The 27,456-nt window shown below is 45.2% G+C and overlaps 1 long non-coding RNA gene across 1 annotated transcript in view; it reads right to left on the reverse strand.

Annotated features, from left to right (window-relative positions):
* Positions 1–2,658, reverse strand: part of LOC117977161 (uncharacterized) — a 46,901-nt gene extending 44,243 nt beyond the window's left edge. The window contains exon 1 of the long non-coding RNA XR_004668148.3: positions 2,211–2,658. This is a non-coding gene — a long non-coding RNA (uncharacterized LOC117977161). The remainder of the gene's footprint in view (positions 1–2,210) is intronic.
* Between the last annotated feature and the right edge of the window lie 24,798 nt (positions 2,659–27,456).

Raw genomic sequence — 27,456 nt, forward strand, 5'->3', positions numbered from 1 at the left:
AGTGGCCTGGTCTTTCTCTCAGACAATTCCAGGCTGGTTCCCCTGCTTTGCTACCCCCTACAACCTTTCCCACACCATTGCCCAGCTCCCAAGAGCTCATTGTGGCTGAGGAAAGGGGGTGCCTTGACACGGAGTTCCCTTCACATGAGGGTCCCCAGACACTTCTCCTGGAAGTGCTCCACCAGGACCCCTGCCACATGCGCCTCTTGGTGCAGGGAGGAGAGGGGAGCAGGTTGTGTCTGATGTGGGTGTGTCTGTGTGCAATGGCTGCTTGTATCCTTCTGTGTTGTGTACATGCTCAGCAAACTGAGTCCTGCGGCCAAGAATGATCCTGGGCAAAACTGAACACATTTAACCCAAGTTTGATTTCAACTCAACACTTTCCCATTGTGCCTCCTTCTCATCCCAAATGTGCCAAATAGTTCTAGTCTAATCTTAGTATTCATTCTTTGCTTTGTCTGTCAGGTCCTGTTCTCTACGAGTGAATATCCTAATGACCATAATAAAGCCAGTTCCCTTTTTGGGGACTGACATTTGTTGAGAACTCCCCCTGTGAATGCTGTCTTGCTGCAAAACTTCACCTCTGGATAAAGTGGCTGTGCTCCTTCTGGGTGTCTGCATCAGGGCTGCTGAGGCACAGCTGAGAATGCACCACACAGCTGACTATGCTGCTGAGCATATCTCATTACTAAATGCCCGTCCCTTTCAAGGATGCCAGGCGTTAGGGCTGCATTGCAACTTTGATGGACACTGGGGATTAATGCCTGTGTGTCCTTGTTCCATTAAAAAGTTTGAAGTTTGCTGGGTGCGGTGGCTCATGCCTGTAATCCCAGCACTTCGGGAGGCCAAGGCGGGCAGATTACGAGGTCAGGAGATCGAGACTATCTTGACCAACACGGTGAAACCCTGTTTCTACTAAAATACAAAAAAGTAGCCAGTCGTGGTGGTGGGTGGCTGTAGTCCCAGCTACTCGGGAGGCTGAGGCAGAAGAATGGCTTGAACCTGGGAGGAGGAGGTTGCAGTTAGCCGAGATGGAGCCACTGCACTCCAGCCTGGCAACACAGCAAGACTCTGTCCCAAAAAAAAAAAAGAAACAAAAAGTTTGAAATTTGATTTTATGAGTTACTGGTATAATGATAAATATATTAATATCATAGGCCAGGCGTGGTGGCTCACACCTGTAATCCCAGCACTTTGGGAGGCCGAGGCGGGTGGATCACGAGGTCAGGAGATCGAGACCACGGTGAAACCTCATCTCTACTAAAAATACAAAAAAAATTAGCCGGGCGCAGTGGCGGGCGCCTGTAGTCCCAGCTACCTGGGAGGCTGAGGCAGGAGAATGGCGTGAACCCGGGAGGAGGAGCTTGCAGTGAGCCGAGATCACGCCACTGCACTCCAGCCTGGGCGACAGAGCAAGACTCCGTCTTAAAAAAAAAAAAAAAATCACATAGTTCAATTTTTTTTTTCTTCTGACTGAAATTGACACTCTTTTGTGGGCCTGTAAGTTTCCTGGCCCTGGTCACTGTGCCCACCCTGCCCATGGCTAAGGGGTCCTAGCAGCAAGCCTGTATGTGACTGGCCCCTATACTCTCCCACTCTGCCAGAGATTTTTTCCAAAAGGAATCTCCCTGCATGGAGGGTGGAGCTCGAGATCTCCATGTCCCGGGGTGGCTCCGAGGTCACCACTGCCCAGCATGTCTCTGGCTGCTGACAGGACTCTGTGCTTTCTTAACTCCTTAATGGAGTTCCTGGAGTTGGAGGGAAGCGCTTCCCACCAGAAACCCACTTGTGTCGGTTTTTCTTCTATTTGAAACAAATGATCAAAGTGATAGCGTTTTCTATGTTACATGTCTGTCTCTGGTCACTTAAAAACAAAACAGCAGGGTGTCCCCTGACAGCCCAGGAGAAGAACAGGAAGGCAGCCCTGGGGTAACCTGTCAAGGTTCAGATCATGACCTCCAGCATCGGCCACGGCTGGATGACATCATCACTCCCCAGGGGACAGGCAATCCCCTCCTCACCCCACAGCTCAGACCCCAGGATCGGCCCCAATCCCTGTGCCCTGAGCTCCTCCTACTTCCCCTTTCCATCCCAGCCAGCTCCGAAGGAGGCCGGCCCTGGGGGACAGGGAGGAGTCCAGCCTGGGACCCGGCCTGAGCCGGGAGGGAGGGCTTGTCCTGCTCCGGCCCCTGTGATGAGTCCCCTCTTACCCGGCAGGTGGTGACTCCCCATCCGCGGAGGCTCCCCCGCTGACCCCAAGTCTCCACCGGTCTGTCCTTCTCCAAGGCTCGGTGCAGGAGGACCCTTTGTCCCTGGGTGGCCTGACCCTGCTGACCACGGGTCACCTCCCTGACCACGAATACTCTGCCAACTGCCCCCGAGTGACCAAGACAGCTCAGTCTAAAGTCCCGACTACCCAGGGTGACCCAGTAGTCCCGACTCCCCGAGACAGGGACCCTGAGACGTGGGCTTTGTCAGTTTAACAGATTCTGCCTCCGGGAACCAACTGCCGGGAGATTCTGATTGGCTCAGCCGCGTGCCCACGTGACCGACCAAAACCGGCCACCAGGGTCTCCCAACTGCCTGTCAAACGCACAGCCCTGTTGGGCCCCCGGAGAGGAAGAGACGAGAAGGAGGCCAGGCCGGGGGTCAGGCGGCTTCCTCTATGGGCCCTTTAATCCACCTCACTTTTTTATCTTTTTTCCCAGCAGCTTTATTAAGTTATAATTCACACACTATGTAATTCGCCCATTTAAAATGTACAATGGGCCCCGCGCGGTGGCTCACGCCTGTAATCCCAGCACTTTGGGAGGCCGAGGGGGCAGCGGGGGTGGGGGTGGCGGGTCACCTGAGGTCATGAGTTCGAGACCAGCCTGGCCAACATGGCGAAACCCTGTCTCTACTAAAGATACAAAAAATATCCAGGCATAGTTGTGTGTGCTTGTAATCCCAGGTACTCGGGAGGCTGAGGCAGGAGAATCGCTTGAACCTGGGAGATAGAAGTTGCTGTGACCCGAAATCGCACCACTTCACTCCAGCCTGGGTAACAGAGTGAGACCCTGTCTCTAAAATAAAATGAAATAAAATAAAATAGAATATACACTGGTTCGTAGTATACTCACAGAATTATGCAATCATCGGCACCATCTAATTTGAGAACATTTTCTATATATATGTAGAGAAAGGAGTCTTGCTATGTTGTCCAGGCTGGTCTTGAACTCTTGGGGTGAAACCATCCTCCTTCTTCAGCCTGTGCAATACCTATGCTTGCATGGGTACAAGCATCAGTATTACAGGCATGAGATGCCTCACCTGGCCCAGAACTTAGTTTTTTACTGAAAAATATTCCCTTGTATGCATATATGATATTTATCCAGTCATCAGCTGATGGACTTTTGAACTGTTTCCACTTTTGTTTATTATGAATAAAGCTGCTATGAGCATTTGTGTAGAAGTTTGTGTAGATTTATGTTTTCATTTCTGCTTATATAAGTAGGAGTATAATTTCTGGGTCAAAGTATAACTGTCTAATTTTTGAGAGGAATTGCCAACCTGTTTCCCCTCTTCTTTTTTTTTTTTTTTCAGAGATGCGGTCTCACTCTGTCACCCAGGCTGGAGTGCAATGGCACAAACACCACTCACTGCAGCATCAACCTCCTGGGCTCAAGGGACCCTCCTGTCTCAGCTCCTTAAGTAGCTGAGACTACAGGAACATGCCACCATGCCTGCATAATGTTTGTTTGTTTGTTTGTTTGTTTGTTTGTTTGTTTGTAGAGACAGGGCTTCATCATGTTGCCCAGGCTGCTCTCGGACTCCTGACCTCAGGCAATCCACCCATCTTGGCCTCCCAATTGCTGGGATTACAGGCATGAGACACAGCACCTGGCCGCCAACCTGTTTTCTAAAGTGGCTGCACCATTTCACATTCCCACCAGCAGTGACGAGGGTTTTTTTCCTCCATCCTTGCTAACACTTGTTCTTGTCTGTAGATTTTATCATAGCCATCCTAAGGGGTAGAAGGTGGCATCTCATTGTGCGTTTGATTTGCCTTTCCCTAATGACTAATGGTGTTGAGCATCATATCATGTGATTATTGGCAATTTGTGTATTATCTTTGGAGAAATGTCCATGCAAATTTTTCACTCATTTTTCACTTAGGTTATTTTCCTTTTGTTGAGTTGTAAGAGTTCCCTGTGTATTCTAATACAAGTCCCACATGAGATAAACAAGTTGCCAGGTTTTTCTCCCATCCTATGGCTTGTCTTTTTACTTTCTGGGTGGTGTTATTTGAAGTCAATTTTTTTTTAATTTTGGTGAAGTCCAATTTTGTTTTTGCCACTTGTACTTTTTTCTTTTTTTCTTTTTTTTGAGACAGGGTCTCACTCTGTCACCCAGGCTGGAGTGCAGTGGTACAATCATGGCTTACTGCAGCCTAGATCTCCTCAGCTTAAGTGATCCTCCCTCCTCAGCCTCTGGAGTAGCTGGAGTAGCTGGGACTGAAGGCACATGCCACCATACCCAGCTAATTTTTTTATTTTGTTTTGTAGACACAGGGTCCCCTTATGTTGCCCAGACTGGTCCAAACTCCTGCGATCAAGGGATCCTCCCGCTTTGGCCTCCCAAAGTGCTGGGATTACAGGCGTGACCCACCATGCTCGGCCACTTTTACTTTTGGTGTCATATTTACGAAATCGTGGCCGGGTGCAGTGGCTCACGCCTGTAATCCCAGCACTTTGGGAGGCCGAGGTGGGCACATCACCTGAGGTCGGGAATTGGAGACCAGCCTGACCAACGTGGAGAAACCTCGTCTCTAATACAAAATTAGCAAGGCGTGGTGGCACACGCCTGTAATCCCAGCTACTTGGGAGGCTGAGGCAGGAGAATTGCTTGAACCCAGAAGGCGGAGCTTGTGGTGAGCCGAGATTGTGCCATTGCACTCCAGCCTGGGCAACAAGAGCAAAACTCCGTCTCAAAAAAAAAAAAAAAAAAAAAAATCGCTGCCTAATCCAAAGTCACAAAGATTTATCTATGTTTATCTACGTTTTCTTCAAAAAGCTTTATAGTTAGTTCTCATATTTAAGTCTTTGATGCATTTCGAATTAATTTTTGTGTACAGTTTGAGTAGCACCAGCTACTCTGGAGACTAAGGTGGGAGGATCACTTGAGCCCAGGAAGTCCAATCTAGAGTGAGCCATGATTGAGCCACTGCACTCCAGCCTGGATGACACAGAGGGACCCTGTCTCAAGGAAAAAAAAAAAAAAAAAGGCTGGGCCGGGTGGCTCATTCCCTGTAATCCCAACACTTTGTTAGGCCGAGGCAGGTAGATCACTTGAGGCTAGGAGTCAAGACTAGCCTGGCCAACACGGCAAAACCCCGTCTCTACTAAAAATACAAAAATTAACCAGGAATGGTGGCATGCACTTGTCCCAGCTACGCGGGAGGCTGAGGCAGGAGAGTTGCTTGAAGCCCAGAGGCGGAGATTGCAGTGAGCAGAGATCACACCACTGCACTCCAGCCTCAGCGAGCATGAGAAACAGAATAAATAAAAAGTTTAAACCATTTTTATGTAGGTCCCATTTTGATCTTTTCCCTGAGTTTATTAACTGTGTATGCATGTTGCTGGAGTTTAATTTTATAATTTAATCTTCAACAGAATATTTGGTGGACCCAGGATTGATTTTGTGGAGTCATTAACATGGTCAGTGATGTAGACAATAACTGCTGGAACTGTGGGCCTCCTGTTCTGTGTAGGGGGTGCCAACTTCTTCAGATACAAGGAAGAAAGCTGTATTTTGTTTAATAGAAATAAAAAGTTGTCACATAGTTTCATGTAAGTCCTAATAAGTGTTGAAGGGTGCAGATGGAAACTCAGGAGTTGAAAGGTGGATGGCTGTGCCGTTCCTTTCTCTTTGTAGGTGCATGAATTTACTTTCTTAGGGGCAGAGCCTGTTGGAGACGTTTTTAAAAAATCCCTCAACCAAATGAGGAATATATTCACCTTGTTGACTCAGAGAGGATACGAATCATATACAAGCAGATGGGGATTCAGAGAGCAAATGTTTTCAACTGCTGTCGAGGGAGTGTGGAGGTTGGGTGAGGGGAAAGAACCGCATGATACCCAAAGAGGGCAGGGAAGGGGGGTCAAGTCAGAAGAAGCAGAGGCACCTACCCGGATGTTCTTTTTAGATGTGGCGTTTTGAGCGTCATGATTTGGAGAGTTGCTGTGACTGTGCTGAGCTGGGACAGAGGGAAGAAGGGAACTGCTTCAAGAGGGGGAGCAGCAGGGAAGAGGGGCATTGGTCTCTCCACATATCTCAGGAGGGCTCTCCTCCCACACTCATTAAAACCTCATTTCTTCCCAAAGCTCAGCTCACACATTGCTCCCCAAAAAGGCTGCACTGATGACAATGGTCTTTCACCCCCTTCTCTTGATCCCCTCTGTGCTCACCCCTCTGCCCTATCTTTACCACACCCTGTTTCCTTTCAGAATCAGCTTCCTTCTGTCTCATCCAGTGAACTGTGAGCTCCCTAAGAAAAGGAATAGGGCCAGGTGCAGTGGCTCACACCTGTAATCCCAGCACTTTGGGAGGCTGAAGCGGGTGGATCACCTGACGTCAGGAGTTCGAGACCAGCCTGACCAATATGATGAAACCCCATCTCTACTAAAAATACAAAAATTAGCCAGACATGGTGGCATGAGCCTGTAATCCCAGCTACTTGGGAGGCTGAAACAGGAGAATTGCTTGAACCGTGGAGGCGGAGGTTGCAGTGAGCCAAGATTGCACCATTGCACTCCAGCCTGGGCAACAAGAGCAAAACCGTCTCCAAAAAAAAAAAAAAAGAAAAGAAAAAGAAGAAAAAAGAAAAGAAAGCAAGAAAGCAAGCAAGCAAGCAAGAAAAGGAATCAAGTCTTGCCCTTGTTTTTCACCCGCAGTATCTATAGATATGCCACACACAGAAGACAGACGGATTTGCAAATGCTTGGTTAACAAATGATTTCAGAGGTACAATAAGGAAACAAAATGGCTTTGCAGAGTGGGCATCCGAGTGTACTTTTGAAGATTAGTTCCTGAGCATTCCCCAGGTGGGCACCAGTGATGGAGGCAAAGCTCTCCAGGCAGCAGAAGACCATAGAGCAGCCGCCCACCTAGAGTGTTAGTGCCACCTCCTCTCTTAGGGCTGAAGTTTCCAGGTCGAAACTTCTGTGCTCGACCTGGAAGTTTGTGCTCAGCCTGGGAGCTTCACCAGGGAAACTGTGGCAGGAGACAAGGTCTTGATTCTGAGGCCTCTCTCTCAACCCAGTACAACCTCTCTGCTAGAATTTGAAAAAAAAAAAAAAAAAAAAAAAACATGGTATTTGTGGTACCCTCAGGGACTGGATTTAAGGGACATGTGTTGCCTAAGTCCCATCTTCAAAATGACCCAGCAGTGACACTGTTCCCTTTTACTCTGTAGGGCACATTTCTCACCTGCATTATGGCCCAGGAATCTCAAGTCACCATCCCTACCATGGTCACCCCAATTTGAAGCAGCCTGGTGACCCCAGGCAGGAACTGATCATCAAGGGAGGCTGGAGGCAGGAGGATTTTAAAAGAAACCCAACAGCAGGACCAAAACAAGGAAAAAGGTGGAGGCAGGAGGGTGGTCAACTAGAGACCCAGGAGAGGATTCCAGGATGGTGGGAAGCCCTCACCCAGCAAGACTGGTGGAGGCCCCATCTGTGCCCTGCCCCTTTCAAGAGGTTTCCTTTGCACCACCACCCACCCCCACCCTGGCCACTGACCTGCAGGAATAGCAGATATGACTGTGGGGCCCCAAGGCCTGCGGGAACCCAGGGACTGAGAGAAGGCAGGTGTTGGGTTGAGCAGGATCCAGGTTAGCCGGGGAGGGACGTGGGAGTCCTTGTCAGAGGAGGATGTGAAGGGATTGGGATGAAGGAGTCCAGGAGGAGCAGCAGGACCCGAGGCCCTCCCTCTGCACACACCCTTTTTCTGCTGGGCTCAGGCCCTGGCAACAGTGCCTTATTTATTTCCCCCACCCTTGCTCAGGCTTAGCCAGTCCTTGCTCCAATGATGGGGGAGGGGTCACAATGGGACTCTTGTGACATCACTACATCCCACCCCTCATTCTTTCCTGTGAAATCCTCCTGGAGCCGTCTCTGTCCTATGCCCTGTCCCGGAGAGCCCCCCTGCTATAATCCTTCCTTCCTTCTAGCCACTGCCTCCCTTGCCCCACCCACCCCCCAACTATTCAGTGTCCCTCAGTAAACGTCCCAAGTTTGCAACAGAAAATGAAAATGTAACTCAGAAAAGGTGGCATTCACACTTCACACCTTCATATAGAAATCCAAGCAAAGCTCTTGAATCCAGAATCAGGATGCCTTCCAGAGCCAGCTGTTTCAAGACGCTGCTAGAGGCAGTGAAGAGCGCAGGAGGCCTGCCTAGCAGCTGCAGGGAGGGGCGGAGGATTGGGGTCGCCCTCTCAGGGAGGGCAGAGGAGGGTTAGAATGCATCTGACCCTGCATTCTAAAACACCTGCTAGCACTGGATGCCGCGGTTTCCATGGTACTGAAGACAAGACTCTGCTGCCTGGTCCACCACTGTTATGACTACAGTGGCCCCCAATCTAATGTTGCCATCAAGATTGGTAGTCCAGGCCGGGTGTGGTGGCTCACACCTGTAATCTCAGCACTTTGGGGGGCCGAGGTGGGAGGACTGTTTGAGCTCAGGAGTTCCAGAACAGCCTTGGCAACATGGCAAAACCCCATCTCCACTTAAAAAAGAAAAAAAAAATGAGCCAGGCACGGTGGTTCACGCCTGTAATCCCAGCACTTCGGGAGGCCAAGGCGGGTGGATCACCTGAGGTCAGGAGTTTGAGACGAGCCTGACCAACAAGGAGAAACCCTGTCTCTACTAAAAATACAAAATTAGCCGAGTGTGGTGGCGCATGACTGTAATTCCAGCTACTCGGGAGGCTGAGACAGGAGAATTGCTTGAACCTGGGAGGCGGAAGTTGCAGTGAGCCAAGATCATGCCATTGCACTCCAGCCTGGGCAACAAGAGCGAATCTCCATCTCAAAAAAAAAAAAAGGCAATCTAGATGCACTGGATATGACCAGCAGAAACATGGAGAAACACAGTTCTTAGTGGGGTCAGGCCTTGTGAAGTAGCAGCCTGCGGTTTGGACAAGGCCAGCCTGGCTCTGTGGTCACCCACAGTCAACCCCACCACAGGGGCTGCAGGGACTGAGAGAAGGGTTGGAGTGTGTTATCCAGCTCCTCTGAGAAGCAGACACCAAGACAGGATTAAATTGCAAGGGTTTTAGCGGGAGATATACCTTTGTGAAAAGAGTTACAAAAGACTGGGAGAGCCACCGGACCATGAAGCAAGTCTCACTCCCAATGTGAGGGAGAGAGGGGAAGAGGAGGGGTGGGAGCACTCCGGACCACAGTTCTGAGGAAAATCCAGAGCCTTCACCAACTATTTGAAACAGTCAGGCAGCAAAGTAGGTCTGGGCAACCAGCCTGGCCTTAGCATCCCCACCACACTCGGTCATCAGAGGAGAGCTGCCGCAGGAGGCCTGGCCTGATGCACTACAAGGTGGATACCTGTGAGGAGCCACACTCCCTCCAGGAGGTCAGCCACAGCATCCTGGACACTGAGGTTGGGGACCACGGATGGAAGTGTAGCTGAGAGAACCCAGAGGTTCCTGGGCCCAGGGGCCCAAGCCAGGACCAGCAAGAGAACACTCACAGAAAGAACTAGAAGACCTCCTTGCTGGTGGGGTTGTCTTAGAAGGGAGCAGGCGGGTGGGACCAGAACCTCCTGCAAGAAACTAGAACATCATCTGTGGGGCTCAGAGATTGGGTGGTGTCAGGAAAGAGGCTCTTTTCTATTTATTTTTAAAATCAAACTTATACATTCACAGGGAACAATCAAATAGTCAAAAAACACCTAAGAGGCTTTATCTCAGAAAACTGCAACTCTGTCCCCCTTTCCTCATTGCCTGCCCACAAAACCACTTTCCTGTCTTTGAGCTGAGTCACAGACCTTCTTCTGTGCTGTCTCCTTCTCCCAGGGTGATGGTGACCCCCTCTGTTCCCTGAACCCTTGTAGCTATGCGGGATTGCTGCACTGGTCATTTGTTGCAGCAATTTGGTAATAATTTGACACTTAACTTAGTTTTCCACATGTATAGCATCTTATAGAAGATTAAATGAGATTTTAACTTCTGGTGCCGATTTTCTCCAGAATTGATATTTATGTTAAACCCCTGGTAAAATACATGTTGGAGTTCTTTGGCACTATCCCCACCATGGTGTTAGGGCCTCTATTCAAACCCCTGCAATGCCTAAGAGACCCCACATTTATCCAAGGGTCTGCCCTGTTCCCACATGAACTTCTAGCACCAATCTTTCCTCCAGTGCCTCCCAGCTGTACTTGTTGGGGACACATGAACATCAGGAATCTCCAAATAATGCTTATATTCTTCCCAACATAAACTTGGACCTCATTCCCCCCGATTCCACTTCACACTGCTGTCGAGCTCTTAAAGTTTGAAGCCCCTGCACTCAGAGCTGCAGAGCCCCCCGTTTGACTCCAACCCCTCTCCTCCCGGAGTCTGGCCCTCCCCTCAGGGCTCGATTTCCCTTTGATTCTATTGATCACATCTGTACATTTAGCATGAATAAGATGAGAGGGGACTCGGCGGTATTGGGAGAGGCAGCAGGGGAGGTTGCTTTACCATCACCGTGGAAGCCTCAGGCCATGTGCACTGGGTGTGGCTTTGGAAGTGGTGGAACCAGAGAGCCATTCTGAGGCCCTGGGTTCACCCCAGCTCACTGGGACTCAGACATTACGAATCTCTGGAAGGCAGCCTTGTTGTTGAGACCCAGTTTCAAGGGCTTACCACATTCCCAGCTCTGTGTGATCTTGACACGTCCACCCTCTTTTTTTTAAATCTTTTTTTAATCTCTAAAGTGTGGGACATGTCTTTATTCCATAAGGAAGAACAACAGGCAGGTGGGATGGAGTGAGAGATCGGCTGGAGGTGGAAGAAGGCAAGGAATATTGCTGAGATAGTTTTCAAATCAATGGAGGCGGATGTCCATGGATGAATCACAAAGGGAGGGAATGGGTGCAGAGGCCTTACTGAGATCCAATGACAGCAGGGGTTGCCAGGGTCTGATCTGGACCAGATTTGACTAAAGTTTTAGGGGAGCCTATATGACAGCATTTGCTTCTATTGGCACAACTCCATACATGGACAATGTCATGGGACTCGAAATGAGTTTGGCAGAAGTTCAAAATTATGCCACAAAAGTCAAGAAGTAGCTAAAATGTCAGATTTTTATTTTTATCTTTTTTTTTTTTTTTGAGACGGAGTCTTGCTCTTTCGCTCACACTGGAGTGAAGTGGTGTGATCTTGGCTCACTGCAACCTCTGCCTCCCAGTTTCAAGCAATTTTCCTGCCTCAGCCTCCCGAGTAGCTGGAATTACAGGGGCCCACCACCACACCTGGCTAATTTTTGTATTTTTAGTAGAGATGCGGTTTCACCACGTTGGCCAGGCTGGTCTTGAACTCCTGACCTCAGGTGATCCACCTGCCTCGGCCTCCCTAAGTGGTGGGATTACAGGCGTGAGCCATCATGCCCAGCCAATATCAAATTTTTGTTTGTTTGTTTTAAGACAGAGTCTCACTCTGTTGCCCAGGTTGGAGTGCAATGACGGGATGTCAGCTCACTGCAACCTCTGCCTCCCAGGTTCAGGTGATTCTCCTGCCTCAGCTTCCTGAGTAGCTGGGATTATAGGTGCTTGCCACCACACCCAGCAAATATTTTGTATTTTTTTTAGTAGACACAGAGTTTCACCGTGCTGGCCAGGCTGGTCTCGAACTCCTGACCTTAGGTGATCCACCCACCTCGCCCTCCCAAAGTGCTGGGATTACAGGCATGAGACACTGCGCCTGGCCTCAAATTTTTAAAAGGACAAAACCCGTGAGAAACCTTTTGAAAATATGATTCTAGAAAATAAAGGATGGGAGGAGTAGTGCAAAAGCTCTGAGGAGAGGTGAGCCCTGGGAAGACAGTTGAAGACTCTGTGAGCAACCAGCACCTGAGCCAAAAAAGACAGTATTGATTCTCCAGACCTGAGACAAGGCAGGAGGAAATCTGGGCATAGAGATATAGTTCTCCAGGCCCTATGCTGCCTCTGATCCCTTTCTTCCCAAAATCCTACAAATAGGACTCTAGTATTGAGTATACCCAGGGCCACCAGGGGACTGTGAGGCCCAGGGAGCCAGGGTAGAGCTGGCTGCTTCAAAAGATGAGAAGCCGTGGGGATAAGGAAAGAAGAAGGACAATGCCTCAGTGTAAAATCCAAAATCATGTACAAGCCCTGTTCCATGATGTTAATGTCCACCGGCCGCTCCTTGGCCCTTTGATGATAATTACTTAGTGACTCAACATGACACGAAAGAAAGGAATGCAAACGTCAGTAACCGAAACGAGGCCCACTACCCTAGAGGCAAATATGAGAAAATCAGAAAACAAGTCTTCAAGTGGAAGTGCCTCAGTGAATTTACACTTGTTCGAGCCCACAGAGCTAATACCAAAGCTTCACTTAGAAAACCTCTTATGTTGGAGCTGGTACCATTCCTTCTGAAACTATTCCAATCAATAGAAAAAGAGGGAATCCTCTCTAATTCATTTTATGAGGCAAACATCATCCTGATATCAAAGCCTGGCGGAGGCACAACAAAAAAAGAGAATTTTAGACCAATATCCCTCACGAACGTCGACGCAAAAATCCTCAATAAAATACTGGCAAACCGAATCCAGCAGCACATCAAGAAGCTTATCCACCATGATCAAGTGGGCTTCATGCCTGGGATGTAAGGCTGGTTCAACATACACAAATCAATAAACGTAATCCATCATATAAACAGAACCAATGACAAAAACCACATGATTACCTCAGTAGATGGAGAAAAGGCCTTTGACAAAATTCAACAGCCCTTCATGCTAAAAACTCTCAATAAACTAGGTATTGATGGGACATATCTCAAAATAATAAGAGCTATTTATGACAAACCCACAGCCAATATCATATGGAATGGGCAAAAACTGGAAGCATTTCCTTTGAAAACCGGCACAAGACAGAGATGCCCTTTGTCAGATGAGTAGATTGCAAAAATTTTCTCCCATTCTGTAGGTTGCCTGTTCACTCTGATGGTAGTTTCTTTTGCTCTGCAGAAGCTCTTTAGTTTAATTAGATCCCATTTGTCGATTTTGGCTTTTGTTGCCATTGCTTTTGGTGTTTTAGTCATGAAGTCCTTGCCCATGCCTATGGCCTGAATGGTATTGCCTAGGATTTCTTCTAGGGTTTTTATGGTTTTAGGTCTAACATTTAAGTCTTTAATCCATCTTGAATTAATTTTTGTATAAGGTGTAAGGAAGGGATCCAGTTTCAGCTTTCTACATATGGCTAGCCAGTTTTCCCAGCACCATTTATTAAATAGGGAATCCTTTCCCCATTTCTTGTTTTTGTCAGGTTTGTCAAAGATCAGATGGTTGTAGATATGCAGCATTATTTCTGAGGGCTCTGTTCTGTTCCATTGATCTATATCTCTGTTTTGGTACCAATACCATGCTGTTTTGGTCACTGTAGCCTTGTAGTATAGTTTGAAGTCAGGTAGCGTGATGCCTCCAGCTTTGTTCTTTTGGCTTAGGATTGTCTTGGCAATGTGGGCTCTTTTTTGGTTCCATATGAACTTTAAAGTAGTTTTTCCCAATTCTGTGAAGAAAGTCATTGGTAGCTTGATGGGGATGGCATTGAATCTATAAATTACCTTGGGCAGTATGGCCATTTTCACAATATTGATTCTTCCTACCCATGAGCATGGAATGTTCTTCCATTTGTTTGTATCCTCTTTTATTTTGTTGAACAGTGGTTTGTAGTTCTCCTTGAAGAGGTCCTTCACGTCCCTTGTAAGTTGGATTCCTAGGTATTTTATTCTCTTTGAAGCAATTGTGAATGGGAGTTCACTCATGATTTGGTTCTCTGTTTGTCTGTTATTGGTGTATAAGAATGCTTGTGATTTTTGCACATTGATTTTATATCCAGAATCTACAATGAACTCCAACAAATTTACAAGAAAAAAACAACCCCATCAAAAAGTGGGCAAAGGATATGAACAGACACTGCTCAAAAGAAGACATTTATGCAGCCAAAAGACACATGAAAAAATGCTCATCATCACTGGCCATCAGAGAAATGCAAATAAAAACCACAATGAGATACCATCTCACACCAGATAGATGGCGATCATTAAAAAGTCAGGAAACAACAGGTGCTGGAGAGGATGTGGAGAAATAGGAACAATTTTACGCTGTTGGTGGGAGTGTAAACTAGTTCAACCATTGTGGAAGTCAGTGTGGTGATTCTTCAGGGATCTAGAACTAGAAATACCATTTGACCCAGCCATCCCATTACTGGGTATATACCCAAAGGATTATAAATCATGCTGCTGTAAAGACACATGCACACATATGTTTATTGTGGCACTATTCACAATAGCAAAGACTTGGAACCAAGCCAAATGTCCAACAATGATAGACTGGATTAAGAAAATGTGGCACATATACACCATGGAATACTATGTAGCCATAAAAAATGATGAGTTCATGTCCTTTGTAGGAACATGGATGAAGCTGGAAACCATCATTCTCAGCAAACTATTGCAAGGATAGAAAACCAAACACTGCATGTTCTCACTCATAGGTAGGAATTGAACAATGAGAACACATGGACACAGGAAGGGGAACATCACACACTGGGGCCTGTCATGGAGTGGGGAGAGTGGGGAGGGATAGCATTAGGAGATATACCTAATGTTATATGACAAGTTACTGGGGGCAGCACACCAACATGGCATATGTATACATATGTAACTAACCTGCACGTTGTGCACTTGTACCCTAAAACTTAAAGTATAATAAAATAAAATAAATAAAATAAAAAATTAAAAAAAATAAAAGACAGGGATGCCCTCTCTCACCACTCCTATTCAACATAGTGTTGGAAGTTCTGGCCAGGGCAATCAGGCAAGAGAAAGGAATAAAGGGTATTCAATTAGGAAAAGAGGAAGTCAAATTGTCCCTGTTTGCAGATGACATGATTGTATATTTAGAAAACCCCATCGTCTCAGCCCAAAATCTCCTTAAGCTGATAAGCAACTTCAGCAAAGTCCCAGCATACAAAATCAATGTGCAAAAATCTCAAGCATTCCTATACACCAATAACAGACAAACGGAGAGCCAAATCATGAGTGAGCTCCCATTCACAATCACTTCAAAGAGAATAAAATACCTAGGAATCCAACTTACAAGGGACGTGAAGGACCTCTTCAAGGAGAACTACAAACCACTGCTCAAGGAAATAAAAGAGGACACAAACAAATGCAAGAAAATTCCATGTTCATGGGTAGGAAGAATCAATATTGTGAAAATGGCCATACTGCCCAAGGTAATTTATAGATTCAATGCCATCCCCATCAAGCTACCAATGACTTTCTTCACAGAATTGGGAAAAACTACTTTAAAGTTCATATGGAACCAAAAAAGAGCCCACATTGCCAAGACAATCCTAAGCCAAAAGAACAAAGCTGGAGGCATCACGCTACCTGACTTCAAACTATACTACAAGGCTACAGTGACCAAAACAGCATGGTATTGGTACCAAAACAGAGATATAGATCAATGGAACAGAATAGAGCCCTCAGAAATAATACCACATATCTACAACCATCTGATCTTTGACAAACCTGACAAAAACAAGAAATGGGGAAAGGATTCCCTATTTAATAAATGGTGCTGGGAAAACTGGCTAGCCATATGTAGAAAGCTGAAACTGGATCCCTTCCTTACACTTTATACAAAAATCAATTCAAGATGGATTAAAGACTTAAATGTTAGACCTAAAACCATAAAAACCCTAGAAGAAAACCTAGGTAATACCATTCAGGTCATAGGCATGGGCAAGGACTTCATGACTAAAACACCAAAAGCAATGGCAACAAAAGCCAAAATTGACAAATGGGATCTAATTAAACTAAAGAGCTTCTGCAGAGCAAAAGAAACTACCATCAGAGTGAACAGGCAACCTACAGAATGGAAGAAAATTTTTACAATCTACCCATCTGACAAAGGGCTAATATCCAGAATCTACAAAGAACTCAAACAAATTAACAAGAAAAAATCAAACAACCCCATCAATAAGTGGGCAAAGGATATGAACAGATGCTTCTCAAAAGAAGACATTTATGCAGCCAACAGACACATGAAAAAATGCTCATCGTCAATGGTCATCAGAGAAATGCAAATCAAAACCACAATGAGATACCATCTCACACCAGTTAGAATGGCAATCATGAAAAAGTCAGGAAACAACAGGTGCTGGCGAGGATGTGGAGAAATAGGAACGCTTTTACACTGTTGGTGGGACTGTAAACTAGTTCAACCATTATGGAAGACAGTGTGGCGATTCCTCAAGGATCTAGAACTAGAAATACCATTTGACCCAGCCATCCCATTACTGGGCATATACCCAAAGGATTATAAATCATGCTGCCATAAAGACACATGCACGTGTATGTTTATTGCGGCACTATTCACAATAGCAAAGACTTGGAACCAACCCAAATGTCCATCAATGATAGACTGGATTAAGAAAATGTGGCACATATACACCATGGAATACTATGCAGCCATAAAAAGGATGAGTTCATGGCCTTTGTAGGGACATGGATGAAGCAAGAAACCATCATTCTGAGCAAACTATCGCAAAGACAGAAAACCAAACGCTGCGTGTTGTCACTCATAGGTGGGCATTGAACAATGAGAACACTTGGACACAGGGTGGGGAACATCACACACCAGGGCCTGTCGTGGGGTAGGGGGATGGGGGAGATACCATTAGGAGATATACCTAATGTAAATGATGAGTTAACGGGTACAGCACACCAACATGGCACATGTATACATTTGTAACAAACCTGCACGTTGTGCACGTGTACCCTAGAACTTAAAGTATAATAAAATAAATAAATAAAAAAGAAAACCTCTTATGTCTTAAAGTTATAAGACAGGATAGAATTGGACTGGTATACACTATACCACATAAGCGTCTAAGACCTGGGCCAGGTTTCACTGAAGCTTTAGGGGAGCCTTTTATGGTAGCATTTTTAAATTTTGGCACATTCCATAAATAGAAAATACCAAGTAGCTCAAAAATGGGTTTAACAGGCAGGCACAGCGGCTCATGCCTGTAATCCCAGCACTTTGGGAGGCCAAGGCAGGAAGATCACCTGAGGTCAGGAGTTTAAGACCAGCCTTACCAACATGGAGAAACCATGTCTCTACTAAAAATAGAAAAATTAACCAGGCATGGTGCCACATGCCTATAATTCCAGCTACTTGGGAGGCTGAAGCAGGAGAATTGCTTGAACCCAGGAAGCAGAGGTTTCAGTGAGCCAAGATCACGCCATTGCACTCCAGACTGGGTAACAAGAGTGAAACTCCATCTCAAATACATAAGTAAATAAATAAATAAATAAAAGGTGGTTTTATAAGCAGCTATAGGACTCTAACACGTGCTCTTAAATGCAGGTTTCCAATAACTTTGGAGATTGTGACATTAGAATAGAAGAAAAAAACTTTCAGGACTCTCATGGAGAGCTGAAATGTTCATGAATATGAAGCAGAACAGGAGTTAACTACATGAACTGAACTAATGGAAGACTAAAATAATCCTTTTATGACTTTTTGCTTAAAGAATTACTAACCCTTTGTTTTGTTTTTCGAAGCCAAGACAACTTTTGTGAGCTATTTACAGCTTTTAAAAATTGAGTAAAGAATACTCCTGTAAACAAAATTTAGAGTATATTTCTCTCTACTGGATATCTCCAAAATGTGGAAACTATTTGTAGAGTATTCTTAATTTATAGCAATATAGTTATCTGCATAAGTGCAATGTGAATCTGTTTTCTTTTTTAACAGGACACAATTGGAGACACTGGTTATTTTACCAAGGCTTTGACTGGAGTGGCTTTCTTTGAGATACAAACAGACTCCTTTAAGGAATCAAAGTTGACTTATAGAGCCAATAAAAACCCCTTGAGAAAACTGGCCTCATACCTAGTCTATACGGTTCCTGTACAGGGTTCCTAACCTGTGATAAGTAAAGAATATCAGTTCCTAGCAGGCCCAGAAGGCCCAAGTTATATTAGGACCTCAGGAGGAGAGAAATGTACTCAACTCATACAGGTATGTGATGGCAAAAAACCGTGGCTGGGCTCAAGGCTTTAAAGTCTTATCTGAGATTCCTCGTGGAACAATGTTTCATCAAAGCCAATATAAAAAGGAGCCTATATGGCAAACAACTATTCTTGCTGTGCTTTACGCAAATAATCAGGCCAAGTATAATAAGACTAAAGCTTATTTTGCAAACAAATCAGTCCTATCATGGTCTGTTTTTAATAAAAATGAGGACTGGAGAGAGGAAAATTATGTTTTAAGAACTATGGGGCCAGTTGCAGTGGCTCACGTCTGTTATCCTAGCACTTTGGGAGGCTGAGGCAGGCAGATAACCTGAGGTTGGGAGTTGGAGACCAGCCTGACCAACACGGAGAAACCCCGTCTCTACTAAAAATGCAAAAAATTAGCCAGGCATGGTGGCACGTGCCTGTAATCTCGGCTACTTGGGAGGCTGAGACAGGGGAATCACTTGAACCTGGGGGAGCAGAGTTTGCAGTGAGCTGAGATCACGCCATTGCACTCCAGCCTGGGCAACAAGAGTGAAACTCCATCTCAAAACAAAACAAAACAAAAAAACTATGACTATGGTACACCTGTTATTAGATTCTAGTCTCATCAATTGTTTTTGAGGGTTTTTTTTCTGCAATTTAGACTGATCCTGCTTACTTCTGTGAACCAACCAGTAATCTCTGGCTACAGCTCAGATGAAATAAGAGGCATGGGTAATGTAAAAATCTGGATCAATATTCTAATTCTGGGCACATATTGGAATCAGCTAGCAACCCCAGGCACCCAAGTCTTACCAGGTATGACAATAGCCATGAGCTACCTGGGCATGTTGGCAGCTTCAGGATTTTTTGAAGCTGTCCTCACCGACTTATTTCATTTGGACATCTCTACTTGTCTTAAAACCCAAGGAGCCATCTATATTTGTGGCCAATCAGTTCACCAATGCCTCCCCACTAACTGGAATGAAACTTGTACCATAGGCTATGTATCCCCAGATGCCTTCATAGTCCCTGGCAATCTCTCTCTTCCAGCACCAATCTACAGGCATCCTATCTTGCCCAAGGTGAAGAGGGCTATCCAATTAATTCTGCTTCTTGTGGAACATGGCATTATACCCTGTATGGAAATCAGAATTGCTGGAATCACAAAAGTCTCCTTGATCTATAGCCAACTCACAAAGGAAATAGCTGACAATATTGAGGCCATGGCTAAAATTTTAACAACGTTGTAAGAACAAATTGACTCTTTAGCAGCTGTAGTCCTCCAAAATCTCCAAGGACTAGATATGTTAATGGAAGCACAGGGAGGAATTTGCTTAGCCTTAGATAACAAATGTTGCTTTTGGGTAAATGAATTGGCAAAAGTACAAGACAACATCAGACAACTCCTATACTGAGCCTCTAGTTGATGGGAACAAGCATCTCAGGGTTTGTTAGATTAGGAAGCAACATGGAAATGGTTCTCTGGGTTTATTCCCTTTTTAGGTCCACTTGTTAATCTCCTACTTTTGCTCCTTTTTGGTCCATGTCTTCTAAATCTAATCACCTGATTTGTCTCCTCTCACTTTGGGGCTGCCAAGCACCAGATGATCCTCGGTGAGGGATACCATCCCCTCAATGATCAAGAGTCACCCTTCTACAGAAGATCAGTAGACTGCCCATCAGTGGGACACGGCAGAGGTGAATTCCCTGTCTCTGTTAGATCTGGCTGGATACTGTTTTCATCAGTCTATGGAGTCACCCTGCCCTGACAGCTAGCAAGAGGCCAAAACCCACAGAACAACCACCACCACCCCTCTGCCAGCAGGAAGCGGCTACAGAAGACTGACCTTCATCCATTTTTTCCAGAATTGGGTCTAGAATCTCGAGGGGGGAAATGTTACAGTAGGTAGTTAGACAGACACGAGCAGGGAAGGAGAGGCCCCCAACACCACCAGGACTGTCAGACAACCATCAGGTGATGGTTAGGTGGTTGTCAAACTGTCTCTCTAAAATACTAATTGGTCACAGCTGGCACAAGGGAACGGCCGTCTCCCAATAGATACAAAACACCTGAAGCTGGTGATTAGCCGCGTTAGCAGTTTCCTGATAAGATCTCAGGAGTTGGGTGAATGAGCTCAAGCATGCCTACTAAGAGGCAAAATGGCAGAGTTTAACTGGTATATGACCTTCCTCTAGAAACATTCCACTGGTAAGTGAAAAACACTTCAAGTGAGCATGCATACAACTTCAGTAAACACACTGTGCATGCAGACCCTCCCAAGTGCTGGTAGGCCACTCTGCATGGGGATATCCCACCCCAAGGGAAGAATAAGGGAAAGAGAGACACAACCCTCCAGAATCATGCCAATGTACAAAACCCCAAGTCAAAGGGCAATCTCTCAAGTTTCCTGCTTGGCCCTTTTCCAAGTGTACTTTACTTCCTTTCATCCCGCTCTAAAACTTTTTAATAGACTTTCACTCCCGCTCTAAAACTTGCCTTGGTTGCTCACTCTGCCTTCTGCCACTCAGATGAATTCCTTCCATCAAGGAGGCAAGAATTGAGTTGCTGCAGACCCATATGGATTCACCGCTGGTAACAGCATCATGAAAGATAGTCATTTTGATGGAGGAGGAATGAGAGCTGTATTCCTATGAATAGCCCTACAGTTACCAGTCACTGAGTAAAAAGTGAAGAGTTAATATTAATGCAAGAATCCAAAGTATTTGCAAGGAAGTAGAATAGGAGGAACCTGTTTTCACTGGGATGGGGGTGGCAGGCAAATGTCCAAATTAGTATGACCACTTTGGAAAACAGTTTGGCCTTATCCAATAAAGTTGAACATGCAACTCTTGCCCTGCAATTCCACTACTACATAGCACTTTGCACATGTGTCCTGGAAGACAGGTAAATATTGATCAAGGCAGCAAAACTGAAAACAATCCAAATGTACATTAACAGAAGAATGGAGAAATGATATGCGCTACAGCCACTACAGTGGAATACTGCACAGGCTCTATGCTCCAACATGCAGAAAAGTCACAAACAAGGTGTGGAGATCCAGAAGAACAGTAGGGCATAAAAAGCTTGCAAAACTATTCCATGTAATCTGTGCAAATACAAAGAATTGAAGCAGACTACAAAGAAAGGCAATTGATTGAAAAACATAAAATTCTGGATAGTGGCTGCCAAGGTGGTTACAGAGAGGTCTGCAAAAATAATCACAGAAGTTTGTTTCTGGAGCTGAGCAATGGCTACACTGGGATGAGTTCTGGAGTTAGTTCTCTTTCTGCATAACATATATGTGTTTATATGTACTTTCATGTTGGCTACTGTATTTCTTTTTTTTTTTTAGAGACAAGGTTTTTCTCTCCATCGCCCAGGCTGGAGTGCAGTGGTGCTATCACAATTCACTGCAGCGTTGACCTTCCGGACCCAAGTGATCCTCCCACCTCAACATTCCAAGTAGCTGGTACCACAGGTATGTGCCACCATACGCGACTCATTTCAATTTTTTTTTTTTTTTTTGAGACAGAGTCTCACTCTGTTGCCCAGGCTGGAGTGCAATGGCATGATCTCAGCTCACTGCAACCTCCACCTCCCAGGTTCAAGTAATTCTCCTGCCTCAGCCTCCTGAGTAGCTGGGATTACAGGTGCGTGCCACCACGCCCAGCTAATTTTTGTATTTTTTAGTAGAGACAGGGTTTCACCATGTTGATCATGCTGGTCTTGAACTCCTGACCTTGTGATCCGCCTGCCTTGGTCTTCCAAAATGCTGGGATTACAGGCGTGAGCCATCGCGCCTGGCCTAATTTTTGTATTGTTAATAGAGATGGGGTTTCACCATGTTGGCCAGGCTTGACTCGAACCCTTGGCCTCAAGTGATCCATTTGCCTTGGCCTCCCAAAGCGCTGGGATTACAGGCATGAGCCACCATGCCCAGCCTCATTTTTTTTAACCTTTATTTTGTAGAGACAGGGTCTCCCTATGTTGCCCAGGCTGGTCTCAAACTTTTGGGCTCAAGTGATCCTCCTGCTTCAGTCTCCTGAGTAGCTAGGACTCCAGGCATGCACCACCATAACTGGCTACTTTTATTTTTTGGAGAGATGAGGGTCTTGCTATATTGCCCAGGCTGTTCTCAAACTCCTGGTCTCAAGTAATCCTCCTGCCTCGGCCTCCCAAAGTACTGGGATTACAGGTGTAAGCCACTTCTCTCAGTCCTATATTTTATTTTTTTTTAATGGAGAAAAAACCTCACAGACAGAGACCTTGGCTTCCCATGATAATTCATCAGAATCTGGACCACAGTGCTTCTTCATCTTTCTCTAGACAAGCTTTCTGCTAAAATCAACTTAGGAAAAACTTGCCACATTCAGACATAAAAGTTAGCAAGAAAGAATGACCTGGAGAGAAGTACAAAAATCATATAAAAGGAAGAATTGAAAAGAAAAGAAAAAGCAAAGCAAGGCTTATGGAGAACATTCACCAGAAAAGCACTGCCATAGCCTTGACAACATGGCAAAACTGCATCTCTACAGAAAATACAAAAATTAGCCAGGTGTAGTGGTGCATGCCTGTGGTCCCAGCTACTCGGGAGGCCTGAGCCCAGGAGGCAGAGGTTGCAGTCAGCCAAGATCATGCCACTGTGCTCCAGCCTGGGGCAACAGAGCAAGACCCTGTCAAAAAAAAAAAAGAAAAAAGAAAAGAAAAGAAAGAGAGGAAGGGAGGGAGGGAGGGAGGGAGGAAGGAAGGAAGGAAGGAAGGAAGGAAGGAAGGAAGGAAGGAAGGAAGGAAGGAAGGAAAAGCATTGCCTTAGAGCAAAGACAACTGTGACCCGAATTGTTGCAACAAATTATGATGTAATAATCCTGAGATCTAGCCACTTACAGAACAGAAGGGAAGACAGCAGGCTGCCTTGAAATCGAGCTGGCAGATGTGGGTCATTGGGGGATGGGTATAATATGAGAGAAGCTCCTTGTGGCTCAGCTCGGAAAGGTTTGCATGTGTAATACCAATTATTCCGGAGGCTGAAGCAGGAGCCTCGCTTGAGCCCAGGAGGTTGAGGCCAGCCTGGGTAACACAATGAGAGCACCCCTTAAAAAAAATGGCTGGGCGCAGTGGCTCACACCTGTAATCCCAGCACTTTGGGAGGCTGAGGCGGGCAGATCACCTGAGGTCAGGAGTTCGAGACCAGTCTGGCCAACATGGTGAAACCCCGTCTCTACTAAAAATACAAAAATTAGCTGGGCGTGGTGGTGCACTCCCAGCTACTCGGGCGGCTGAGGCAGGAGAATAGCTTGAACCTGGGAGATGGAGGTTGTGGTAAGCTGAGATTGCACCACTGCACTCCAGCCTAGGCAACAGATCAAGATTCTGTCTCAAAAAAAAAAAAAAAAAAATGAGACAGAGAGGAGAAAATGGCATCCTGGCCGGGCGCGGTGGCTCATGCCTATAATCCCAGCACTTTTGGAGGCCGAGGCAGATCACCTGAGGTCGAGAGTTCGAGACCAGCCTGACCAACATGGAGAAAACCCATCTCTACTAAAAGTACACAATTAGCTGGGCGTGGTGGCGTATGCCTGTAATCCCAGCTACTCGGGAGGCTGAAGCAGGAGAATCACTTGAACCTGGGAGGCGGTGGTTGCAGTGAGCTGAGATCGCTCCATCGCACTCCAGCCTGGGCAACAAGAGTGAAGCTCTGTCTCAAAAAAGAAAAGAAAAGAAAAGAAAAGAAAATGGCATCCTAAGGGGCAGGTACTGGGGACAGGCAAGGGGAGGAGTTTGCCGTTTCCTGAAATAAAACCTCTTAGAAGTTGACTGTTCAATTCATGCAAAATCTGAATAAGATATCAAAATAATAGAAAGGAACCTCTTTCCTGATCATCACCCAATGCCTGTCACACAGCACCAGGGACTGAGAGACGCTCCTCCCCATTGTCCTGCTCCCTTCTAGGACACCCCACCAGCACAAAGTTTTCCATTGTCAAGGCCCATGTGTGTCTTCCTGGGGCTGATCCTAGTGTTAGAATCAAGGATACAGGAACGTTCTCAGCCCCCTTAGCCATGACTCCACCTGCTGTCCTCCCAGTGTCCTATATTCCTCAGGCTCAGAGCCCCAGGCCTCAGCACCTCACCTTTCTTTGTTGAAGTCCCCAAGGCCTGACCATTCACCTGGGGACTCTGCTCTCTCTGTTCCTGCTCATCACATCTGGGCTGTCAACCTGTGGCCATGTTACCCAATCTGAGCCTCAGGTTTGTCTCTTGTGCAAACTTAGGACAGGGAATAGAATAGGCTCATGATGGACAGGCGGAGGTGAGATGGGGTGAGAGAAACGCAAGAGCCAAAAGGAGGAAAAAACTCAACGAAGGGGTTCCTCTGAGACTGAGAGGTAGGCAAAGGCAGGTTGAGAGTCAGTTCCCGGACTCAAGTACCTGAGGGAAGGGCAGTGAAGTCATGAAGATCCCTTTGTGACACCAACATACCGGGAGGTAAAGCCAGAGACTGGCCAGGCAGGCTCAGAAAGGAATAAAAGGCCAGTTGCTTGGCAACCAAACTAGAACTCGGCAACAGAAAGATTGGAGGAAAATCTCCAAAGCACTTAGAAACTAGCCAATGTATGCTAAATAATCCATGGATCAAAGAGGAAGTCTCAAAGGAAATTTTTAAAATAGAATAAAACGAATGAAACTGAAAACACAACATACCAAAATTTGTGAGAACAGTTAAAGCAAGGCTAAGAGGAAAATGTGTAGCACTAAATGCATACCTCAGAAAAGAGGAAAAGTCTCAAATGAAAAACTTAAACTCTCCTTCAAGAACTTAGAAAAACGACCAAATACAGTGGCTCACGCCTGTAATCCCAGAACTTTGGAAGGCTGAGGCAGGAGAATCACTTGAGCCCAGGAGTTTAAGACCAGCCTGGGCAACACAGTGAGATCTCATCAATATTTATGTTATTTTTAAAAAAGAAGAAGAACTTAAAAAAAGAGAACAAAATAAGCCTAAAACCAGCACAAGAAAGGAAATAATAAAGAGCAGAAATCAATGAAATGAAAAACAGAATAACATTAGAAAAAGTTGGTGGAGTCAAGAGTGTGTTCTTTGAAAAGATCTGTAAAACTGACCAAGCTCTGACAAGACTGACAAAGAAAAAAATTACTAATATCGCTTATAGATTTTAGAAATTATAGTACACAGTTACCAATATCAGGAGTGAAACAGAGGAAATCACTATAGACGCTGCGGACATCAAAAGGATAACGAAATGCTACAAACAACTCTGCATACATAAATTTGATAACTTAGATTAAATGGACCAATTCCTTGTAAAGTACAAACTACCGCAACTCACCTAATTGAAATAGGTAATTTGGATAGCTGCATAACTATTAGAAAATTGAATTTTTAATTAACTTCCTGAAAAAGAAATCTCCAACCCAGATTGTTTCACTGGAGAATTCTATCAAAGATTTAAAGGGGAGTTAAGACCAACTCTACAGAAAATAGAAGAAAAAGGAACCCTTCCCAACTCATTCCAGAAAGCAGGTATTACCCTCATACCAAAGCCAGACAAAAACAGTGTAAAAAGACCGGGCACGGTGGCTCACACCTGTAATCCCAGTACTTTGGGAGGCTGAGGCGGGTGGATCACCTGAGGTCAGGAGTTGGTGACCAGCTTTGCCAACATGGTGAAACCCTGTCTCTACTAAAAAGACAAAATTAGCTGGGCGTGGTGGCACCTGCCTGTAATCCCATCTACTTGGGAGGCTGAGGCAGGAGAATCGCTTGAACCTGGGAGGCGGAGGTTGCAGTGAGCCGAGATCGCACCATTGCACTCCAGCTTGGACAACACAGCAAGACCTTGTTGCAAAAAGTAAGTAAATAAATAAATATATTTGAAAATCAGTCAATAATTTAATTGAATCTACCATATTGGCTGAGCGTGGTGGCTCATGCCTGTAATCCCAGCACTTTGGGAGGCTGAGGCAGGTGGATCGTTTGAGGCCAGTTCAAGACCAGCCTGGCCAACATGGTGAAACCCTATCCCTACTAAAAATGCAAAAATTAGCTGGGTGTGGTGGTGCACACCTCTAATCCCAGCTACTCAGGAGGCTGAGATACAAGAATCGCTTGAAACCAGGAGGCAGAGGCTGAAGTGAGCCAAGATCATGCCACTGTACTCCAGCCTGAGCAAGAGTGAGACTCTATCAAAAAAAAATTTTTTTAAAGCCACCATATTAACAGGCTAAAGAAGAAAAATCACACAAGCATATCAATCTGCAGAAAAACCACTTGACAAAATTCTGTACCCATTGATAATAAAAATCTCTCATCAAAATAGAAATAAAAGTGAACTTCCTCAACTTGATAAATAATATCTACAAAAACCTTACAGCTAACATCCATCATACTTAGTGGTGAAATACTGAATGCTTCACCCCTAAGATTGGGAACAGACCAAGCATTTCCACCATCCAATGCTATCCAACATAATACCAGCAGTTCTAGCCAGCTCAACAAAGTAAGAAAAGGAAATAAAAGGCATACAGATTGAAAAAGAAGAAATAAAACTGTCCTTTTGCAGACTGCATGATGTTCTATTCAGAAAATCTCAAGGAATCTACAAAAAAAGAAGAAAAAATCCCTCCTAGAACTAACAAGTGAGCTCAGTATACAAGATCAACATATAGTAGCAATGAACACTTAGACACCAAAATTAAAAATCCAATGCCACTTAAAACCACTAGAGAAAGAAAAGAAAGAAGAAAGAAAAGAAAGAAAGAAAGAAAGAGAAACAGAAAGAAAGAAAGAAAAAGAAAGAAAGAAATTACTTAGGTGCAAAAGGAAAATAACATGGACAGGACTCTTGTATGCTGAAAACTACAAAACCTGAAAGAAAGTCCTAAATAAATGGAGGAATATACCATGTTCATGGATTGGATGACCCAATATATTAAAGATGTCAATTCTCCCCAGGTTGGTATATAAGTTTAACATGATTCCTATCAAAATCCAAACAAGACTGTTTTTGTAGATTTAGGCAAGATTATTATAAAATTATATGGAAAGGCAAAGAAACTATAATAGTTAAAACAATTTGGAAAGGAAGAATAAAGCAGGAGGAGTTAGTCTGATTTCAAAACATATTATATA

This window comes from Pan paniscus, chromosome 21 (assembly GCF_029289425.2).
Source record: "Pan paniscus chromosome 21, NHGRI_mPanPan1-v2.0_pri, whole genome shotgun sequence".
NCBI classification, from domain to species: Eukaryota; Metazoa; Chordata; class Mammalia; order Primates; family Hominidae; genus Pan; species Pan paniscus.